Genomic DNA, 20,267 nt, shown 5'->3' with positions numbered 1-20,267 from the left:
GTTTAGTGTTGTGTTGTGTAGTGGCTTTGCTGGCATGCATGTACACACAAATTGGGGAGTTTGCCCCTCCAAGATTTACTTGCTAAAATCGCCACTTACAATAACCCAATACTTTCGTATTCCTTCATAGGCTACACTTCTAACGTTGAAACACTAAACAGTGTTGAGTAATCAACCTTCGTGCAAATTGGCAATTCTCCATTCCCAACTGTTCCCAACATTGTTCCCGACCCCTTCGGTCTGATGCGGGAAGCGACAGTGGTATTCACAAACACATATACGCAGAGCGCATCAGTTGCAGCTCATATAGGCATACGGATGTTTTACAGTCAGAGTTCACGAGACTATCAATGTGTGTATGAGATCAGAAAAAGCGTGTAGGAGTTGCTCAGTTCAAACGCTGATGAGGTAGCCCAAGCACGAGCATCATTTCCGTAGACGCACAGTTTACAACCATAGAGGGGTCACTAAAACATAACCCAGTGGATTGGGAGTCACATAGGTCAGTAAACGAAGACACGGGCACATTTCCTCGGCTGGGGTGGAAGGTGAGAGCATTTTCTCTCTTTATTGCTATCATATGTATCTCACTGTTGACATGAATGCTGTCGCTGGTGATTATACTTTTGGGTTCATTTTGTCAGCGTTAAAATCCACCTGGCATTCCGCTACTGTCAGCGTCGAGAGCCTACTGAGATGCGCGTAATGTGTTTCAATGTCGCAACCTGGAGAGCCGCGGTCACGACTATAAGTGTCGTTTTAGTTATTGCCATGCATTTTCAATGTGTGTCAACTTAGTTCAATGGATTCACAGTTCCTATTGCATTTGTGTATTTGTCAGTGCAGCATTGGCAGCAGAAGAGAATACAATACTACAATGACATGCATTTGATAGAACATTTCAAGGAGGTAGTGGTGAATACGTAGTATTATCACATCTAGAATGACAGGCAGAACGAATGATAAACGTAATCGTCAATACTTATCAATTGCCATTATAATCCACTAAAAGATATTAATAAATATTAAGTATAAAGTATTTTACTATATGCAATGAGGCATAGGTGATGCTTTTCCATCAATAGAGCACAGTAACTGGTAATTCTGTCATTCAATTACCACCTCAACTTACATATAACCCAAACTCTGTTGGTTTTAAGTGATCTTGAACTTTCTGGAATTTACTAGAACTGAAGAGTAGTGATAGTTCTATTGCTCCCCCTAGTGAAGGTGTCCTCACGGGTGATGTTCTAGAGAATTTCTTATTTTCAATTTCTGTTAGATAGGATTTTCCATCACTGCAAACTAACAGTTTGAGGCTTATAGCAGATCTTCCCAGAATGTATAGGTTTTTAATATCTGTTTCACTCAGACTGGGAAGCTCACAGAGGGCATTTTTTACTTTCTAACAGTAGTGATAAAACAGTCATTAATTTACAGTCTACTCTGTGATATTTGAGATCTCTGTATTTAATATGTCATCTGGTTGTTAACTTTTGGGCTACTTATTTTTAACTTTTGGTCACGTAACACTTTCGAAATGCCACATACCTCACCTAAACACTCTCATAAGCAATACTTCTAAGAGTAAACTCCCTGAAAGAGAGCAGGGCTAAGCTTAAATTGTTAAAATAAGGCTTTAAAGGCATAATCTGTTATTCAAACAACAACAAAGTCGGCACCCCGTCGCACTTTTGGTGAGGGGATGGTGCTGGAGAAATGTAACCGCTCTCAAATTCATAGACAGAGCTATGAAGGCCCAGTCCTGGTAGTTCTGCTGCCCTAGGCAAGGCACAAAAAAGAAACCCTGCAGAACTAGAATAGTGTAGTTTACACTGTCATTCCGCAATGGAATTGGTAGACCTACTGTTTGTTCACACTAAATTGGTTTGGAATGTGTTTTTTTCTTCCGAACTCTGGTTCGTTTCCCCCCTTAGTTCGTTTGGACTGGTGTGAACACTATCCACACTCACCAAACACAGGAAAAGAACCAGAGGCATGCAGTATTATTGGTTGTTTGACTGCGAGCATTTGATGAAATGCACGCAGCATCATAACTTTAGATCTGAAGCGTTGAGTGAGTAACAGCGTATTTATGAACACATCCAATGCAGATTAGGGTAGACGAGGGCAATACTGGGGTTATGGCTACTGAATATAGCCTATTCACCTTGCAGTTAGTGGCTAGTACGTTGTTTCCTTCCGCATTGTTGTAAGACCAAAGCGAACGTAATATGAAGTTTGGGATAAGTTATGCATCTTGATAATCATAGATGGCTTTAATGTGAGCATTTTTCTATAATAAACAAATGACTTGTATGAACACGTTGTTTTGTTTAGGCATTTTAGTTCATTTGACATTTGGCAATGTGAAACCAAACTAACCAATTGAACAAATAATCAAACTCTGATTCAAACTAAAACTCAGAACTATGTGCGACAACGCAGTTGCATTTGCTTTAATAGTCCTGATTCCTGTGACTAATCATTTTGTCAATTTAAACTCAATGTCAGCTACCCAACTTGCTCAGGAGTTATCCTTTTTTTTTCTTTCTCCCCCGCTGCTATGATGCAGCTCGTCAAAAATTGAGGCATACAAACTTGTAATCACTGATTATCATAACAATTTAGCCCACGGGGTGAAACTCAAGGACCGCAATTGTGAGTAGCCTGATTTTCCATTCCTTATTGTCCATTTTACTTTCACATGTTTTTAGGATATGGTCATGTCATATTCACATCAAAGCGCTTTTTTTTTTTTTTTTGATTGGGTGCCAGGTTAAGGTAAATTCACACACTGTGGAGATAAAAGATACAGAGCCTAGCTCAGTGTTTCATGTCGTTTTTTCCCACCAAAGGGGCGGCTTCTTGTTATACGCTCCGGCATTCGGCAAATCATTCCTTCCACAGACGTTGGCGCAGTGTTGTCGCTTGGTTCCTTGATCTGATCTATAGGCTATTCATCAAAGTAGCCTATTTTGCATTGATAACCAAATATAATTTAGCGACTGTTCAAACAGTAAACCAAACAACAAGAATCCACCCCAAAAGGTATTTTGTTTAGAAGTAATAACTTGTGGTTCCAGGCTATAGTCAAATGGGAGAACCTTCTGTAGGCAAAGTGCTTTTCTCTCTGTGACCAAAACATGACGTTCTATTTTTAGCTGATATGTTAATTAATACACAAGCACCACATCAAACTGGAATAATGTTTTAGGTTACACTGGCAAGTATAAGAATATTTGCCAGGGCATATTTCTAAAAATGATAAATCTGATTATTTCACATGGAGATGTGGTAAGCTAAAAATGTTTTMATCCAGGCTAAAGCCAGCTAGCCAGGTTGCCAGCTAGCTACTACCATAGAGGAAGAAGCAAAGGGATAACTGGGCCCAAAATCTGTCTTCTCTAGCAGGTGTTTTATTTTTATTTAATTTATTTTTTTGCTCACCAAGCGAGGAGTTTTTTTGTGAGTTGGACCGGCAAGGATATCATGTTACCAAAAAGTGTCCACTGCTACAAAAATCCCACTCCACTCACACACACGCACGTAGATCAACGTAGATCAACGTAGATCAATGTCTCATGACATTGTCATAAATTTGATCTCCAGCCTGTAGGCTACAGAAAATGGCAGTCTTTCTAACATAGGCTATATGATTTATGTTAGATACTTTTTTGACGTAATGTTGGTGTAGCGCCGCAGCGTTTTCTCTTCAACACTACCCTGGAGAGGCTCGCTGGGCATCAACAAGCTAAATATTTAGCGCCCCTGACTTTGGCAAGGTGGGCACTGCTTATCAGGGGGCGGCATCAGCGCTCACCTAAATAGCTCATGCCACTGGATGAGATAAATAGTTTTTGGGCAGAATCATGTGATGTGTTGTTGGATCTGCATTTTCGTCAGTTTAGCTCGGAAAATGCCGTACTCGTCAATCTGATGCCTTATGCGGCCGCCTAATCCTGCCTAATGGGCGGGCCGGCTCTGGAGCTATGGATGCAAGGACTGACCATCCATGAGATCAAAATGACCATTTTAACAATTTTTATTTAACCATCTAGTGTTTAATAACAATGGAGTAAAACAAGTTTTATATTTAGCATTCTGAAGGGGTAAGACAGTTGAACTAAGCTCATAAGGCATTTATAAGTTAAATTCTTCAAGAATCAAGTCCAGAAATGGATGTAACAACCCCAAACGCCTCTTTTTAAAAGGGAACCAGTGACACGAGAGGGCCACCACCTCTGACCAGCACAGGACAGGAGTCCATGAGGATGCCTGAATTCTAGTGGGCTCACAATGACTTTACAGCATGCTGCCACTAATCTGGGCATTTAACACACTATGTTTTGTTCCCTATGTCACAGAAACCACATTCTCACTAGATGCCAGTTATAAAAATCAGTTCTTACATGCAGCCTACATACAGAAGTTATGCATGAATTAACTAAAATGTCTGATGTGGAGTTTTTTGCATCCCCCACACTACTAGACCCAACGCTTACCATCCCAGACTAATGGGAATCTAAAACAAGTTCGCTAGGCTTATTTCACCTGCATTTTACACAGAGGTAGGCAAAGAGTTCTTAGGAAGAGCTAATGATAGTACTCCTCCCTAATTCTGTTGGCTGGCTTACTTCGCTCTGTTCCCTCTAATTCTGTTTTCACTAGCTGGCAAAGACGTGAGTCATATTTTAGAACTTGCCCTGAGCAATGGGAACTGTTCCAGTAGCCTACTTCTACTACCTCTCGTTTACCAGGGCATTACTGATGAGGTTAGACTTTTTCACACTGACCCTGTACGCTCGGGTTGTATAACCGATGTACAACGCATTTGACATCACAATGGTTATGATACAACTGATGTTCTTGTGATGCATACAGTTGTGTAAACATTTTTTGTGCAGACAAACTCTGTTCAATCACTGCTTTGTCAAGTGTGTTGTACAAAGGGTTGCACATTTTGGGGAATATTCAGAGGTGGAAACTTCCCGTGGAAATATATGGGAATTAACGGGAATATAGGGGAATTAATGGAAATATATGCATATTAATGCCATTTAAATGTAGATGTTTTTTGCATTGGATATATTTACCATATCATATGGAGACAAACATAAACCTTTTGCCTTATCATAAGTAGACATAATTGCAAATTATTAAATCCTTCCAAATGAAAAAAAAATCATAATTTAGTTATGAATTGAACTTTAATTAAATGAGTTGACTCTTCACATGGGATGATTTCACTGAACAACAAAAGAAAGGGAATGTTGAATGATCCTCAATGATCCATCGCATCTCCKAAAACATACATCTGTAAAATGATAGTATAGAAACTAAAGCTTTGGTTGTCTTCCTCTCAGACTTCCATGTCTTCTCCTTGGACCTCCTCAATGTCCACCTTTTGAACATCAGACTCTGAAGCCTCATCTTCACTGTCACTTTCCAACCTTGCTGAGGATGGCTTGTTGTCTGCTCTAATTGTTCAACCCTTGTATTGGTCAGCCTGTTGTGTGCTTTGGTGTGTGTGTGTTCCCAAACAAGAACCAGTTGCGCTCTGAGGTGGCTGATGTTGGTGGGATTTGCAGGATGATGSAGGKAAAAGGGGAAACAGCCTCAGATCCACGAAGTCCCTTCCACCAGGTGGCTGATGAGATATGTTGGCATGACTGCCACATTGCATCTCCATCCCAAAGCCCTTGCTTGGAAGTGTACTTCACCAGACTGCCAAGAACCTTGCCCTCATCCAGGCCAAGGTGGTGAGACACGATAGTGATGACCACRTTGAATGATCGGCTATGAAAAGCCAACTGACATTTACTCCTGAGGTGCTGACCTGTTGCACCCTCTACAACCACTGATTTATTATTATTTGACCCTGCTGGTCATCTATGAACATTTGAACATCTTGGCCATGTTCTGTTATAATCTCCACACGGCACAGCCAGAAGAGGACTGGCCACCCCTCAGAGCCTGGTTCCTCTCTAGGTTTCTTCCTAGGTTCTGGCCTTTCTAGGGAGTTTTTCCTATCCACCGTGCTTCTACATCTGCATTGCTTGCTGTTTGGGGTTTTAGGCTGGGTTTCTGTACAGAACTTTGTGATATCAGCTGATGTAAGAAGGGCTTTGTAAATAAATTTGATTGATGACACCATAGGCCCTGTTCATCTCTGCACCAGATAGGATGCTCTTGCCAGCATACTTGGGGTCCAACATGTAACGTAAACTCACCCCATTCCGTACAAATGTGCGCAACCGTGACATTCAAACGAGGCTGCAAAGAAAACTAATGGGACTGTAGCGACTGTGTTGACTTCAAAATCTGGGGAGTGAACTACGTTTCTATTCAAGCGTTGATCGACATGGTAATGGCTCTATAGTATTGGAGAAAAGTTGAAAAAACAGACCCACTGTTACATCATGACGTGTCATGCGGTAACGTACAGCATGCATAAAGCAACTATTTCTGTCTTACAATCTCTCTACACCAGGTGTAGCACTTCTCTCATCGTTTAAAAACAAGAAAGGGACAGTGACGGGGGTAAGGGGGAGATACCTAGTCATTTTTTGCATCATCACAGCATGCGATCATGACTCTCAAAGCCGCTGTTTACTTCTGAAGATCACTTTAGCACCGCCCTAAAAACCCGATTCAAATTCGACACAAACCTTCAAATAGGTGACACATTATATAAACTTTTTATAGTGTTTTATTTACATTTTAGAGGCGATGAGGTGATAAGTTGGACAGATCAAGTGAAAAAAAGCAGTTTTCCCACACGACATCTGTCCTTCTCACTATCATGCATTAGTTTCGCTTCCCCACCCGCCATTTTTAAAAAGACCCGACGGAGCTCATTGCCTTCTTGAATCATGCAGAGATGGGCATCATGAAGGTCTCGTAATGGAATTTGTTGGAAAGGGGAGAAATTGTGCTTTACAATGGTATTGACATTACAGTTGATCTGGAAGTATTACGTTTTTTGGGCACTAAAATAAGGTCAATTGTATGGACCAAGGCGATGTACAAAAGTGATTGAGTTTACGTTACATTGCGGCGTGTWTGGGCTTCAGGCAGAAGTCTTCACGCTTTTTGATGTATTTCAGAACTGCAGTTTCCTCTGCTTGGAGCAACAGTGAAGTGGGCAGGGCAGTATAGATCTTTTCTCTTACACCTGCAAGCTGAGTCTGAACATCAGACAGGATGGCATTGTCTCCCTCAATCCGTGCAATGGCTACTGCTATAGGATTCAGGAGTTTCAGGCTGCTTACCACTCTCTTCCAAAATACATCATCCAGGAGGATCCTCTTGATGGGGCTGTCCATATCGGCAGACTGTGATATGGCCATATCTTGGAGAGACTCCTTCCCCTCCAGGAGACTGTCAAACATGATGACAACACCACCCCCAACGGGTGTTGCTGGGGTGCTTCAATGTGGTGCTCTTATTCTTCTCACTTTGCTTAGTGAGGTAGATTGTTGCTATAACTTGATGACCCATCACATTCCTAACCATTTCCTTGACTCTCTTGTAGTGTATCAATTGTTTTCAGTGCCTTGATGTCCTTGAGGAGCAGATTGGGTGTGATGTGAGGGTAGGYCTCCTCCCACATTAGACCAAGCTGCCTTCATGTTCGCAGCATTGTCTGTCACTAATGCAAATACCTTCTGTGGTTCAAGGTCATTGACTGCCTTCAGCTCATCTGCAATGTAGAGACCGGTGTGTCTGTTGTCCCTTGTGTCTGTGCTCTTGTAGAATACTGGTTGAGGGGTGGAGATTAGAGGTCTACCGATTAATCGGCATTTCAAGTTTTCATAACAATCGGTAATCTGCCTTTTTGGATGCCGATTTTGGCCGATTACATTGCAATCCACGAGGAGACTGCGTGGCAGGCTGACCASCTGTTACCTGAATGCAGCATCAAAAGGACATGGAGCCAAGGTAAGTTGCTAGCTAGCATTAAAACAGTGCTAGCTAGCAAAAAACAATCAATCTTCACATAATCACTAGTTGACCACACATGGTTGATGATATTACTAGGTTAACTAGCTTGTCCTGCGTTGCATATAATCAATGCGGTGCCTGTTAATTTATCATCGAATCACAGCCTACTTCACCAAGCGGATGATGATTCAAGAAAAGCGCATTCGCGAAAAAAGCACAATCGTTGCACAGATGTACCTAACCATAAACATCAATGCTTTAGTTAAAATCAATACACAAAAGTATATATTTTTCAAACCTGCATATTTAGTTAAAAGACATGCATGTTAGCAGGCAATATTAACTAGAGAAATTTTCACTTCTCTTGCGTTCAGTGCACGCAGAGTCAGGGTATATGCAGCAGTTTGGGCCACCTGGCTCATTGCAAACTGTGTGAAGACCATTTCTTCCTAACAAAGATCGTAATTCATTTGCCATTATTTTACACAATTATGACATAACATTGAAGGTTGTGCAATGTAACAGCAATATTTAGACTTAGGGTTGCCACTCGTTCGATAAAATACGTAACGGTTCACTGAAAGAAACATTTTGRTTTCAAAATGATAGTTTCCAGATTTGACTATATAAATGACCAAAGGCTCATATTTCTGTGTTTATTATATTATAATTAAGTCTATGATTTGATAGAGCAGTCAGACTGAGCGGTGGTAGGCAGCAGCAGGCTCGTAAGTATTCATTCAAACAGCACTTTACTGCGTTTGCCAGCAGCTCTTAGTAATGATTGTTGCACAGCGCTGTTTATGACTTCAAGCCTATCAACTCCCGAGATTAGGCTGGCAATACTGAAGTGCCAATAAGAACATCCAATAGTCAAAGGTATATGAAATACAAATGGTATAGTGAGAWATAGTTGACGCGTCATAATGCCGATAATAATGACAACCTACAACTTCTTAACTGGGAATATTGAAGACTCACGTTAACTTGTTTGGGATAGGGGGCAGCATTTTCACYTTTGGATGAAAAGCGTGCCCAGAGTAAACTGCCTGCTACTCAGTCCCAATTGCTAATATATGCACATTATTAGTAGATTTGAATAGAAAACACTATGAAGTTTCTAAAACTGTTTGAATGATGTCTGTGAGTATAACAGAACTCATATGGCAGGCGAAAACCTGAGAAAAATCCAACCAGGAAGTGGGAAATCTGAGGTTTGTAGTTTTTCAACTCTTGGCCTATCGAATACACAGTGTCTATGGGGTCATATTGCACTTCCTAAGGCTTCCATTAGATGTCAACAGTCTTTAGAACCTTGTTTGATGCTTCTACTGTGAAGTGGGGGCGAATGAGAGGGGATTGAGTAAGGTCTCTCCCAGAGTGCCATGAGCTGACCATGCGTGTTCACGTGAGAGTTAGCTTGAGTTCCATTGCATTTCTGAAGACAAAGGAATTCTCCGGTTGGAACATTATTAAAGATTTATGTTAAAAACATCCTAAAGATTGATTCTATACTTCGTTTGACAAGTTTCTACGGACTGTAACGGAACTTTTTGACTTTTTGTCTGCACCTAGTGATCGCGCGTCATGAATTTGGATTACTGGGCTAAACGCGCYAACAAAAGGGAGGTATTTGGACATAAAGATGAACTTTATCGAACAAATCAAACATTTATTGTGGAACTGGGATTCCTAGGAGTGCATTCTGATGAAGATCATCAAAGGTAAGTGAATATTTATAATGCTATTTCTGACTTCTGTTGACTCCAACATGGCGGATATTTGTTTGGCTTGATTTGTTGTCTGAGCGCCGTACTCAGATTATTGCATGGTTTGCTTTTTCCGTAAAGTTTTTTTGAAATCTGACACAGCGGTTGCATTAAGGAGAAGTATATTTTTAATTCTGTGAATAACACTTGTATCTTTTATCAATGTTTATTATGAGTATTTCTGTAAATTGATGTGGCTCTGTGCAAGTTCACGGGATGTTTGGAGGCAAAGCCAAATGTAAACTGAGGTTTTTGGATATAAATATGAACTTGATCGAACAAAACATACATGTATTGTGTAACATGTTGTCCCGGGAGTGTCATCTGATGAAGAATATCAAAGGTTAGTGATTAATTTTATCTATATTTCTGCTTTTTGTGACTCCTCTCTTTGGTTGGAAAATGGCTGTATGCTTTCTGTGACTAGTTGCTGATCTAACATAATGATATGTTCTGCTTTCACCTAAAATGGTGTCTAATACTTGTATGTTTGAGAAATTTTAATTATGAGATTTCTGTTGATTGAATTTTGCGCCCTGCAATTTCATTGGCTGTTGGCGACCCAGGCAGGTTAAAAGTAACCACCAGCTTTCATATGTTCTCTTGTTCTGGGCAAGGAACATAAACYTTAGCTTTTTTACATGGCACATATTGCACTTTTACTTTCTTCTCCAACACACTGTTTTTGCATTATTTAAACCAAATTGAACATGTTTCATTATTTATTTGAGACTACATTGATTTTATTTATGTATTATATTAAGTTAAAATAAGTGTTCAGTGTTCATTCAGTATTGTTGTAATTGTCATTATTACATATATAAAAATTGAACGATTTTAATCGGTATTGGCTTTTTTTGGTCCTCCAAAAATTGGTATCGGCGTTGAAAAATCATAATCGGTCGACTTCTAGTGGAGATGATGTAGCCCTCGAACATTCGACCACCCATCAGAGATGATTGCAATACAGTCTGCTTTCTCTATGATTTGCTTGACCTTCACTTGAACTCTGTTGAACTCTGCATCCAGCAAATGAGTAGATAAAGCATGTCTGGTTGGAGGGGTGCATGCTGGGTGAAGAACATTCAGAAATCTCTTCCAATACACATTGCCATTGAGCATCAGAGGTGAACAAGTTGCATACACAGCTCGAGCAAGACATTCTTCAGCATTTCTCTGACTACGTTCCTCCATTGAGTCAAAAAAACTCCAGGAGTTTTTTTGTTCCAGGAGGACAATGAGCTGCTGCTATCGATAAGGTGTCTGATTCATCATTTTCACCTCGAATAGATGTAGAGGGACTTTTGTCAGAGGTTGCTTGTTGTGAGCGCTGAGGGAACTTTATGAACTTGGCCAGATGATTCTGCATCTTTGTTGCATTCTTCACATATGATTTGGCACAGTATTTGCAAATGTACACAGGTTTTCCTTCTACATTAGGTCCTGTAAAGATTAGGCAAAAATGAGTAAAAACAACAACGAATCAAAGTTTATTTGTCACGTGCGCCGAATACAACAGGTGTAGGTAGACCTTACAGCGAAATGCTTAATTACAGGCCCTAACCAACAGTACACTTTTTAAGTAAAAAATAGGTATTACGTGAACAATAGACGAAGTAAGGAAATAAAAAAACAACAGTAAAAAGACAGTGAATAATAACAGTAGTGAGGCTATATACAGTAGTGAGGCTATATACAGTAGCGAGACTATATACAGTAGTGAGGCTATATACAAACACCGAGCTAATTGAGCTAATTGAAGTAATATGTACATGTAGGTATGGTTACAGTGACTATGCATATATGATGAACAGAGAGTAGCAGTAGCGTAAAAGAGGTGTCCCGCCACCCACCACCCGCCAACCCAATGCAGATGGTCCAGGTAGTCAATGTGCAGGGGGCACCGGTTAATCGGGCTAATTGAAGTAGTATGTACATGAATGTATAGTGAAAGTGACTATGTATATATGACAAACAGAGTAGCTGCAGCGTAAAAGAAGAGGAAGAGGGGGGGGGGGGGGGGCAACACAAAAATAGTCCGGGTAGCCATTTGATTACCTGTTCAGGAGTCTTATGGCTTGGGGGAAAAAACTGTTGAGAAGCCTTTTGGTCCTAGACTTGGTGCTCCGGTATCGCTTGCCATGCGGTAGTAGAGAGAACAGTCTATGACTGGGGGCTTTAACAATTTTTAGGGCCTTCCTCTGACACCGCCTTGTGGAGAGGTCCTGGATGGCAGGCAGCTTAGCCCCAGTGATGTACTGGGACGTACGCACTACCCTCTGTAGTGCCTTGCGGTCAGAGGCCGAGCAGTTGCCGTAACAGGCAGTGATGCAACCAGTCAGGATGCTCTCGATGTTGCAGCTGTAGAACTTTTCGAGGATCTGAAGGATCTGAATCTTTTTAGTCTCCTGAGGGGGAAGAGGCTTGGTCGTGCCCTCTTCACGACCGCCTTGGGGTGTTTGGACCATTCTAGTTTGTTGGTGATGTGGACACCAAGGAACTTGAAGCTCTTAACCTGCTCCACTACAGCCCCGTCGATGAGAACGGAGGCGTGCTCGGTCCTCCTTTTCCTGTAGTCTACAATTATCTCCTTAGTCTTGGTTACATTGAGGGATAGGTTGTTGTTCTGGCACTACCTGGCCAGGTCTCTGACCACCTCCGTATAGGCTGTTTCGTCATTGTCAGTGATCAGGCCTACCACTGTTGTTGTCTGCAAACTTAATGATGGTGTTGGAGTCGTACCTGGCCACACAGTCGTGGATGAACAGGGAGTACAGGAGGGGACTGAGCACTCACCCCTGAGGGCCTCCAGTGTTGAGGATCAGCGTGGCAGATGTGTTGCTACCTACCCTCACCACCTGGGGGCGGCCCATCAGGAAGTCCAGGATCCAGTTACAGAGGGAGGTGTTTAGTCCCAGGATCCTTAAATTAGTGATGAGCTTTGAGGGTATTATGATGTTGAACTTTGAGCTGTAGTCAATGAATAGCATTCTCATGTTGGTGTTCCTGTTGTCCAGGTGGGAAAGGGCAGTGTGGAGTGCAATAGAGATTGCATCATCTGTGGATCTGTTTGGAGGGTATGCAAATTGGAGTGGGTCTAGGGTTTCTGTGATAATGGTGTTGATGTGAGCCATTACCAGCCTTTCATAGCACTTCATGGCAATGGACGTGAGTGCTACAGGTCTGTAGTCATTTAGGCAGGTTGCCTTAGTGTTCTTGGGCACAGAGACTATGGTGGTCTGCTTGAAACATGTTGGTATTACAGACTCAATCAGGAACATGTTGAAAATGTCAGTGAAGACACCTGCCAGTTGGTCAGCACATGCCCGGAGCACACGTCCTGGTAATCCGTCTGGCCCCGCGGCCTTGTGAATGTTGACCTGTTTAAAGGTCTTACTCACGTCGGCTACGTAGAACGTGATCACACAGTTGTCCGGAACAGCTGATGCTCTCATGCATGCCTCAGTGTTGCTTGCCTCGAAGTGAGCATAMAAGTTATTTAGCTCGTCTGGTAGGCTCGTGTCACTGGGCAGCTTGCGGCTGTGCGTCCCTTTTGTAGTCTGTAATAGTTTGCAAGCCCTGCCACATAAGACGAGCATTGGAGCCGGTGTTGTACGATTCAATCTTAGCCCTGTATTGGTGCTTTGCCTGTTTGATGGTTCGTCGGAGGGCATAGCAGAATTTCTTATACGCTTCCGGCTTAGAGCCCTGCACCTTGAAAGCAGCAGCTCTACCCTTTAGCTCAGTGCGAATGTTGCCTGTAATCCATGGATTCTGGTTGGGGTATGTACATACAGTCACTGTGGGGACGACTTTCTCAATGCACTTATTGATAAAGCCAGTGACTGATGTGGTGTACTCCTCATTGCAATCGGAAGAATCTCGGAACATGTTCCAGGAGGTGATAGCACACAGTCCTGTAGTTTGGCATCTGATTCATCTGACCACTTTTTTTATAGACCGAGTCACATGTGTTTCCTGCTTTAATTTTAGCTTTACCAGAAATCAGGAGGATAGAATTGTGGTCAGATTTACCAAATGGAGGGTGAGGGAGAGCTTTGCACATGTCTCTGTGTGTGGAGTACAGGTGATCTAGAATTTATTTCCCTCTGGTTGCGCATTTCACATGTTGATAGAAATTAGGTAGAACTGATTTAAGTTTCCCTGCATTAAAGTCTCCGGCCACTAGGAGCGCCGCCTCTAGGTGAGCGGTTTCCTGTTTGCTTATTTCCTTATACAGCTGACTGAGTGCGGTTTAAGCGCCAACTTTCGTCTGTGGTGGTAAATAACCAGCCACGAAAAGTATAGATGAGAACTCTCTTGGCAAAAAGTGTGGTCTACAGTTTATCATAAGATACTCTACTTCAGGCGAGCAAAATCTAGAGACTTCTTTAGATTTCGTGCACCAGCTGTTGTTTACAAATATGCACAGACGGCCCCCCGCTCGTTTTACCAGAGTGTGCTGTTCTATCTAGCCAGTGCAGCGTATATCCTGCTAGCTGAATATCCATGTCATCATTCAGCCACGATTTTGTGACACATAAGATGTTACAGTTTTTCATGTCCCGTTGGTAGGATATTCATGATCGTACCTCGTCTAGTTTGTCCAATGATTGTACATTGGTGAGTAATATTGACTTCTCCGGATCCTTACGAGGCACTCTGCTCTGTGTCCTCTGTACCTGCGTCTCTTTCTCTTGCCGATAACGGGGATGTCGGCCTTGTCGGGTGTTCTCAGTTTATCCTGTGCATCCTGCTTGTTGAATAAAAAATCTTAGTCTAGTAGTGGTGTGGGCTCAATAGCATCTCATTAGTGTGCAAGATCTTGAGAATCAGCTGTACATGTGATGGACGAGTGCACTGCACATGTGATGGAAGAATGCATTGTGCATGCAGAGGGTTGCAATTCCATTGAATTGGGGATAGTTTAACCACAATATGCCACAAGACCCAGAATTGCCTTATGTGTATCCCACAAAAAAGGTTCACTGTTTTTAAGCTAACTTTTTTGATGAATTTAAGTAAAATTACCAAAATTCCCAGGCTTAACTTTCCATGGAACATTTCTGGAAATTTCCTGMAAAGTTTCCGACCCTTTGCAACCCTAGTTGTACAAACTGGGTATGTATGGGGATATTGATACTAGTATGGGCTTTAGATAGTAATCTGTAGTTGATCCAGTCAAACAGATTTTTATGAGCGTGTGGACACACGCCTTCTTTTGACATGCTGGCCCCATGGTATCCATCCAAACTCAAACAATTAGTTCTCATTTTACCACATTTTAATTTTTCAATTGAATCAAACCTTCTGGGAAGATTGAATATCTTGGCACCCTTGTGTACTCTCTGAATCCACATGAAAGATATTTTTAGTTGCTTTCATCAAATATTGTCTTCATAAGCTTCCACCTTGAAGTGTAATTTGGCACAGCAGTACTAAAAAAGAACTGAGAAATGGTTTTAATCTCGGAAACCCAGAATCAAATCTTGCAAGAGCGCTCCATTTAGGTTCTGGGGGGAGAGGTTTAGATGTTAGACTAGTGTGAGTGGTGGAACCAGGATGGAACGTCTTTGGTAGTTCCCTCCTAGCTCTGCTCTGTTTGGATTCATTCTGCTCATCCTGTTTACACACTGTATAAACTGTACAGAATATAAGCTTTTTTTTACACTGATATCATGTATGGTCAGTCCTTGCATCGATAGCTCTATCTATGAATTTGAGTGGTTACATTTCTCCAGKCCCATCTGTCTGGGCATCCATAACCTATAGGCATTCATAACATAAAGGTCATTAACAGCTTGTTACACTCACTTGTTGTATTGGGATTTTACTGCAACAGTGTGGTGCTGCCGTTCTGCATATATGGATAAAATATATTTGTCAATTGATAGTACATGGATGTAATGTAGTATTGACCTAAACTCGGCAACCAAGAGCCAAATCTTGCGTGAGCGCTTGTGCCTCCCCTTCCACAGATCAAAAGACACCAGGTGTAGGTGCACCCCCTGTGAAATAGGAGAAATGTGGGATTGATTGAGCTACATTCACTGCTCGGACACACGCACGCAAGCAAGCACAGACAGTAGTCTGATCCATTAGCTAGCATTACAAACCTGCCTGAGGGGAATGATGGGGGATGAGGGAGCCTCGGGTCAAGACATTGAGATGATTGTGGAGAAAATGAAAGAGCCAATCATGGATGGATCAGTGTCCGGGCCCCGTTTTCTTAAAGTGTCTCAGAGTAGGAGTGCTAATCTACGATCAGGTCCTCCCTGTCCATGCAATCTGGTTTTAATATGATCTAAAAGGCAACACGGATCCGATATCCGCATTCCCATGATTAAACACTTCATGAACAAGGGCTCTGCTCTCAGCTGTGAATGTGTGCCTTGAGCATGACTGTCTTATTCATGATCTAGTTCTATTGGAAGGGAGCGAGGGAGCGGGACAGAAGGTAAAGAGAGATTCGTTATCTTTCTATCACTGTTTATCAACGCTTCCTCAAACTTTCTGCTTTTTAATATTCCTGCCCTTTTCGCTGTCCACAACTAATTCCCATTCTAAACCCCTGTGGTGTGTGAGCCTTCATCTGAGAGAGGAACCGTCATCTGTCTGTCTGCCATGTCTCTCTCACTCTCACAACAGAACAGAAAAGGGCACAGAGGCTATTAATAGCAAACAAACAGGATACAACTGGACTCCGAGAGGAACTGGTAACTGATCACTCTACAAAGTTGATTTAATTGTTTATCAGTTTGTTTATGTAGTTAAGAAGATATTATTTGACAAGCATAATTCCTTTATCATTTTGTTTTAAATCTGGGCTTGGGCCCATGTGTGTTTGACGTTGAGTAATAAATATAGTTGACATGGCTAAATTAGCTTTGAACATGTATAGGACTTTCGTTGGTGGCTTTTTGTCCGTCTATCTTTGGACAACATGGGCTGCACAACGGTTTCAGGTTTAGTTGAGGACGAGGGCTGATTTGARCCATCGTTAGTGTGGAGTGGGATCATGAGCTGTGTTTGAATACTCATACTATCCGCACTAACCATACTTTTTGTGACGTGAATTGAGTATGGATATAGTTAGTATGCCAAAAGTTCCCAGATGTCGTACTAAATTCACCACAATACAAAGTATACAAGCAGTGGACACTYTCGCTGTACTTTTAGGGCCCATAATGCAATTCTTCAGAAAATGGGCGTGGTTTCACTTATTTGAAGAAAATMACGGAAAATATGCATCTAAAGTCCGACGAAAGCAGATAAAAATTCATTGTTTTAACTAATTATGACATGTTAAGAATATGTTGAGCAATGTAATGACTTTTCAAATAAGTTACACGTTATGTTGGCTGACAATTTTTTACCTACYCTATCCTTACGAACCACATAGCATTAAAGCAGTATGTAACGTTACCTGTATGTTGCCTAGTTACTTAATGTTAGTTGGCTACTAATACATCGAATTTGCCAGGCAGTATATTAACTAACTACCCAATGTTTATTGACTAGATTATTCTCATATTTCTTAGCTAAGTCGTATAGTCGTTGTGCGTTTTTAATGGACATTGTTAATTCTGGCTATATACTACGATTTCAGAGCTCTCTCACGCAGAATAGCTAATGAATTTACTAACGCTCAACACCAGTTGAATATGGCCGGTGTCAGTAAACGTCGGCAAAAAAAAGCCTAATTCAATTGTTGCCAGCAGCACAGTCAGTCACCAACTCTCTGGATAACATGAAAACAGCCTAACTAGCTCTGGTAGGGCGAGTAAAATGGTCAGAGTGAGGTGTTCTCTCATTTGTTTATGGAAGTAGCTAGCCAATGTTAGCCAGTTAACTTGGGTGCTTGACTGCAGTTGAATGCTCGGATCAACCCTACTCCTTGGCCAGAGTGTCCAGTGTGTGCACTCTGAACACTCTGAGAGCGAAACGCTCTGAATTTACGAAGAGACAATCTGACAACGCTCTGGATTTACGAATGCCCAGAGCACGCTCTGGCACTCCAGATTGAATTTACGAACACACCCGAAATCGTAAAATGTCAAGTCATTTGTAATGCTAACAAGCTAGTGTAACAGTATAACTTTAGTCCGTCCCCTCGCGCGAACCAGGGACCCTCTGCACACATCAACAACATTCACCCACCGCTACACAAAGGCCGCTACTTCAAGGTCTCAAAGCGAGTGACGTAACCGATTGAAACGCTATTAGCGCGCACCACCGCTAACTAGCTAGCCATTTCACATCCGTTACACTCACCCCCCTTTCGACCTCCTCCTTTTCCGCAGCAAACAGTGATCCGGGTCAACAGCATCAATGTAACAGTATAACTTTACGGCGTCCCCTCGCCCCGACCCGGGACCCTCTGCACACATCGACAACGGTCGCCCACGAAGCATCGTTACCCATCGCTCCACAAAGGCCGCGGCCCTTGCAGAGCAAGGGGAACCACTACTTCAAGGTCTCAAAGCGAGTGACGTAAACAATTGAAACGCTATTAGCGCGCACCACCGCTATCTAGCTAGCCATTTCACATCCGTTACACTAGCATCAACTTAGACGGTAGACGGGCAAAGCGCTAGTATGCTCAAGTGAAACGATACTGTCAGTTTACAGTATACTAAAATGAACTAATAGTATGTAGTATACAGTATGTCAGTATGCGTATTTGAACACAGCTATGGTGTTTTGTAGTCATATATATATATTTTTAACTAGGCAAATTCTTAATTACAATGGCGGCCTTCCCAGACCAGACCCTAACCCGGACGACGCTGGGCCAATTGTGCGCCTCCCTATGGGACTCCCAATCACGGCCGGTTGTGATACAGCCCAGGATCGAACCAGGGTCTGTTGTGACGCCTCTAGCACTGAGATACAGTGCTTCAGACCGCTGCGCCACTCGGGAGCAGTTAGTGGAGACATGTCAAGTTTGTTTTAAGATCATTTGCTGGCCATCGTACAGCACAGAGCTTCTCCCAGCGTAGATTCATCTGGAAACATCGGTGTCTCGCTCTTGTAGGGTGTCATTTTGGGAGGCACACTAGAGCATAGCGCTGTGCCTCAGGTCTGTTCTCACTGCTCAGTGTCCATCTACCATTGGGAAAGGGAAAAGGGGGATACCTAGTCAGTTGTACAACTGAATGCCTTCAACTGAAATGTGTCTTCCGCATTTAACCCAACCCCTCTGAATCAGAGAGGTGCGGGGGGGGCTGCCTTAATCGACATCCACGTCTTTGGCGATCGGGCAACAGTGGGTTAACTGCCTTGGGATCTGCTGTCTAAGGGACTTCGATTGGGATGCATAGAGACCCTAACACCATTATTTAAGATACCTCTGTCTGTTAGTACATTGTCTCTGCTGAACAGCCTCATGGCTACCAGTAGGTAAGCACCTTGAGCTATTGACATTTTGTGGTGATCTTGCTCAATAGGGCGTATGCCATTTTGATGACTGGCCATTTTACTGCAGTATTGTATTCTCTCTCTCGTTCTCGTTCTCTCTCTCTGTATGTCCTGTTCACTGCTTCTCACCCTCTTTCTTTCTTTCTCTCTGTCTTTCTCTCTTTGTATATTTTTTGTTTCTCAACACTCCCTCTGTAATGAATCAATACTCTTTTAAACATCGTATGTGATTTCAAAATAGACAGGGAATACCAGCCCTATTCACATAATGATTCCTACTTAGTCTTAATGATTAGGTGTTGAACAATGTGAGGCCACAGTAATGAAATCAGGGAGATTTCTTCCTGTGTTGTGTGACGGATCTCCTTCAGCATGCTCTACTGTTAGATCAGGGGGTATGTATCAAGCATTTTAGAGTAGGAGTGCTGACCTAGGATCAGGTTCCCTCTGTGTGTGTAATCTTATTCATTGTGATCTAAAAGAAAAAAGGATCCTAGATCAGCACTCCTARTCTGAGACGCATGATAGACACAGCCTATAATTTTAAGTGGTTTTAATGGGCGTTTTCCATTTTGATTTGTTTTATATTTAACCAAACTAGGACTTGACTAACATTGAAGTTGTCCAATATGTAGAATTTTTCCTTTATATAGCACTGTAGCAATTTATCATTATAGGATCCATACCATATGTGGATTCATACCAGTATACCTTAAAAGGCGATATATTACCCAGCTCTAACACTAGGTATACATTTTGTATGCTCTAGTCTATACAGTACCAGTCAAAAGTTTGGACACCTACTCATTGAAGGGTTTTTCTTTATTTTTACTATTTTCTACATTGTAGAATAATAGTGAAGACATCAAAACTATGAAATAACACATGTAGTAATCAAAACAAGTGTTAAGTAGCCACCCTTTGCCTTCATGACAGCTTTGCACACTCTTGGCATTCTCTCAACCAGCTTCACGAGGTAGTCACCTGGAATTCAATTAACAGGTGTGCCTTGCTAAAAGTTAATTTGTGGAATTTCTTTCCTTGGTGCGTTTGAGCCAATCAGTTGTGTTGTGACAAGGTAGGGGTGGTATACAGAAGATAGCCCTATTTGGTAAAATACCAAGTCCATAT

At 42.0% G+C, this 20,267-nt stretch overlaps 1 protein-coding gene across 6 annotated transcripts in view; it reads left to right on the top strand.

Annotated features, from left to right (window-relative positions):
• The first annotated feature begins 356 nt into the window (after positions 1-356).
• LOC111973351 (dnaJ homolog subfamily B member 6-like) overlaps positions 357-20,267 on the top strand; it is a 73,521-nt gene continuing 53,610 nt past the window's right edge. Inside the window, exon 1 of one of the 6 annotated variants that reach the window (XM_024000690.2) lies at positions 357-548. The gene's annotated coding sequence lies outside the window, so the exon portion shown is untranslated. Of the gene's footprint in view, positions 549-16,082; positions 16,174-16,343; positions 16,433-18,849; positions 19,119-20,267 lie in introns of those variants that run through there. The other 5 variants (XM_024000694.2, XM_024000696.2, XM_024000693.2 and 2 more) reach the window with 5 other exon arrangements.

This window comes from Salvelinus sp. IW2-2015, linkage group LG14 (assembly GCF_002910315.2).
Source record: "Salvelinus sp. IW2-2015 linkage group LG14, ASM291031v2, whole genome shotgun sequence".
Taxonomy (NCBI): Eukaryota; Metazoa; Chordata; class Actinopteri; order Salmoniformes; family Salmonidae; genus Salvelinus; species Salvelinus sp. IW2-2015.
Note: the sequence above shows the minus strand (reverse complement) of the source record. Positions and strands in the feature narration are given on the sequence as shown.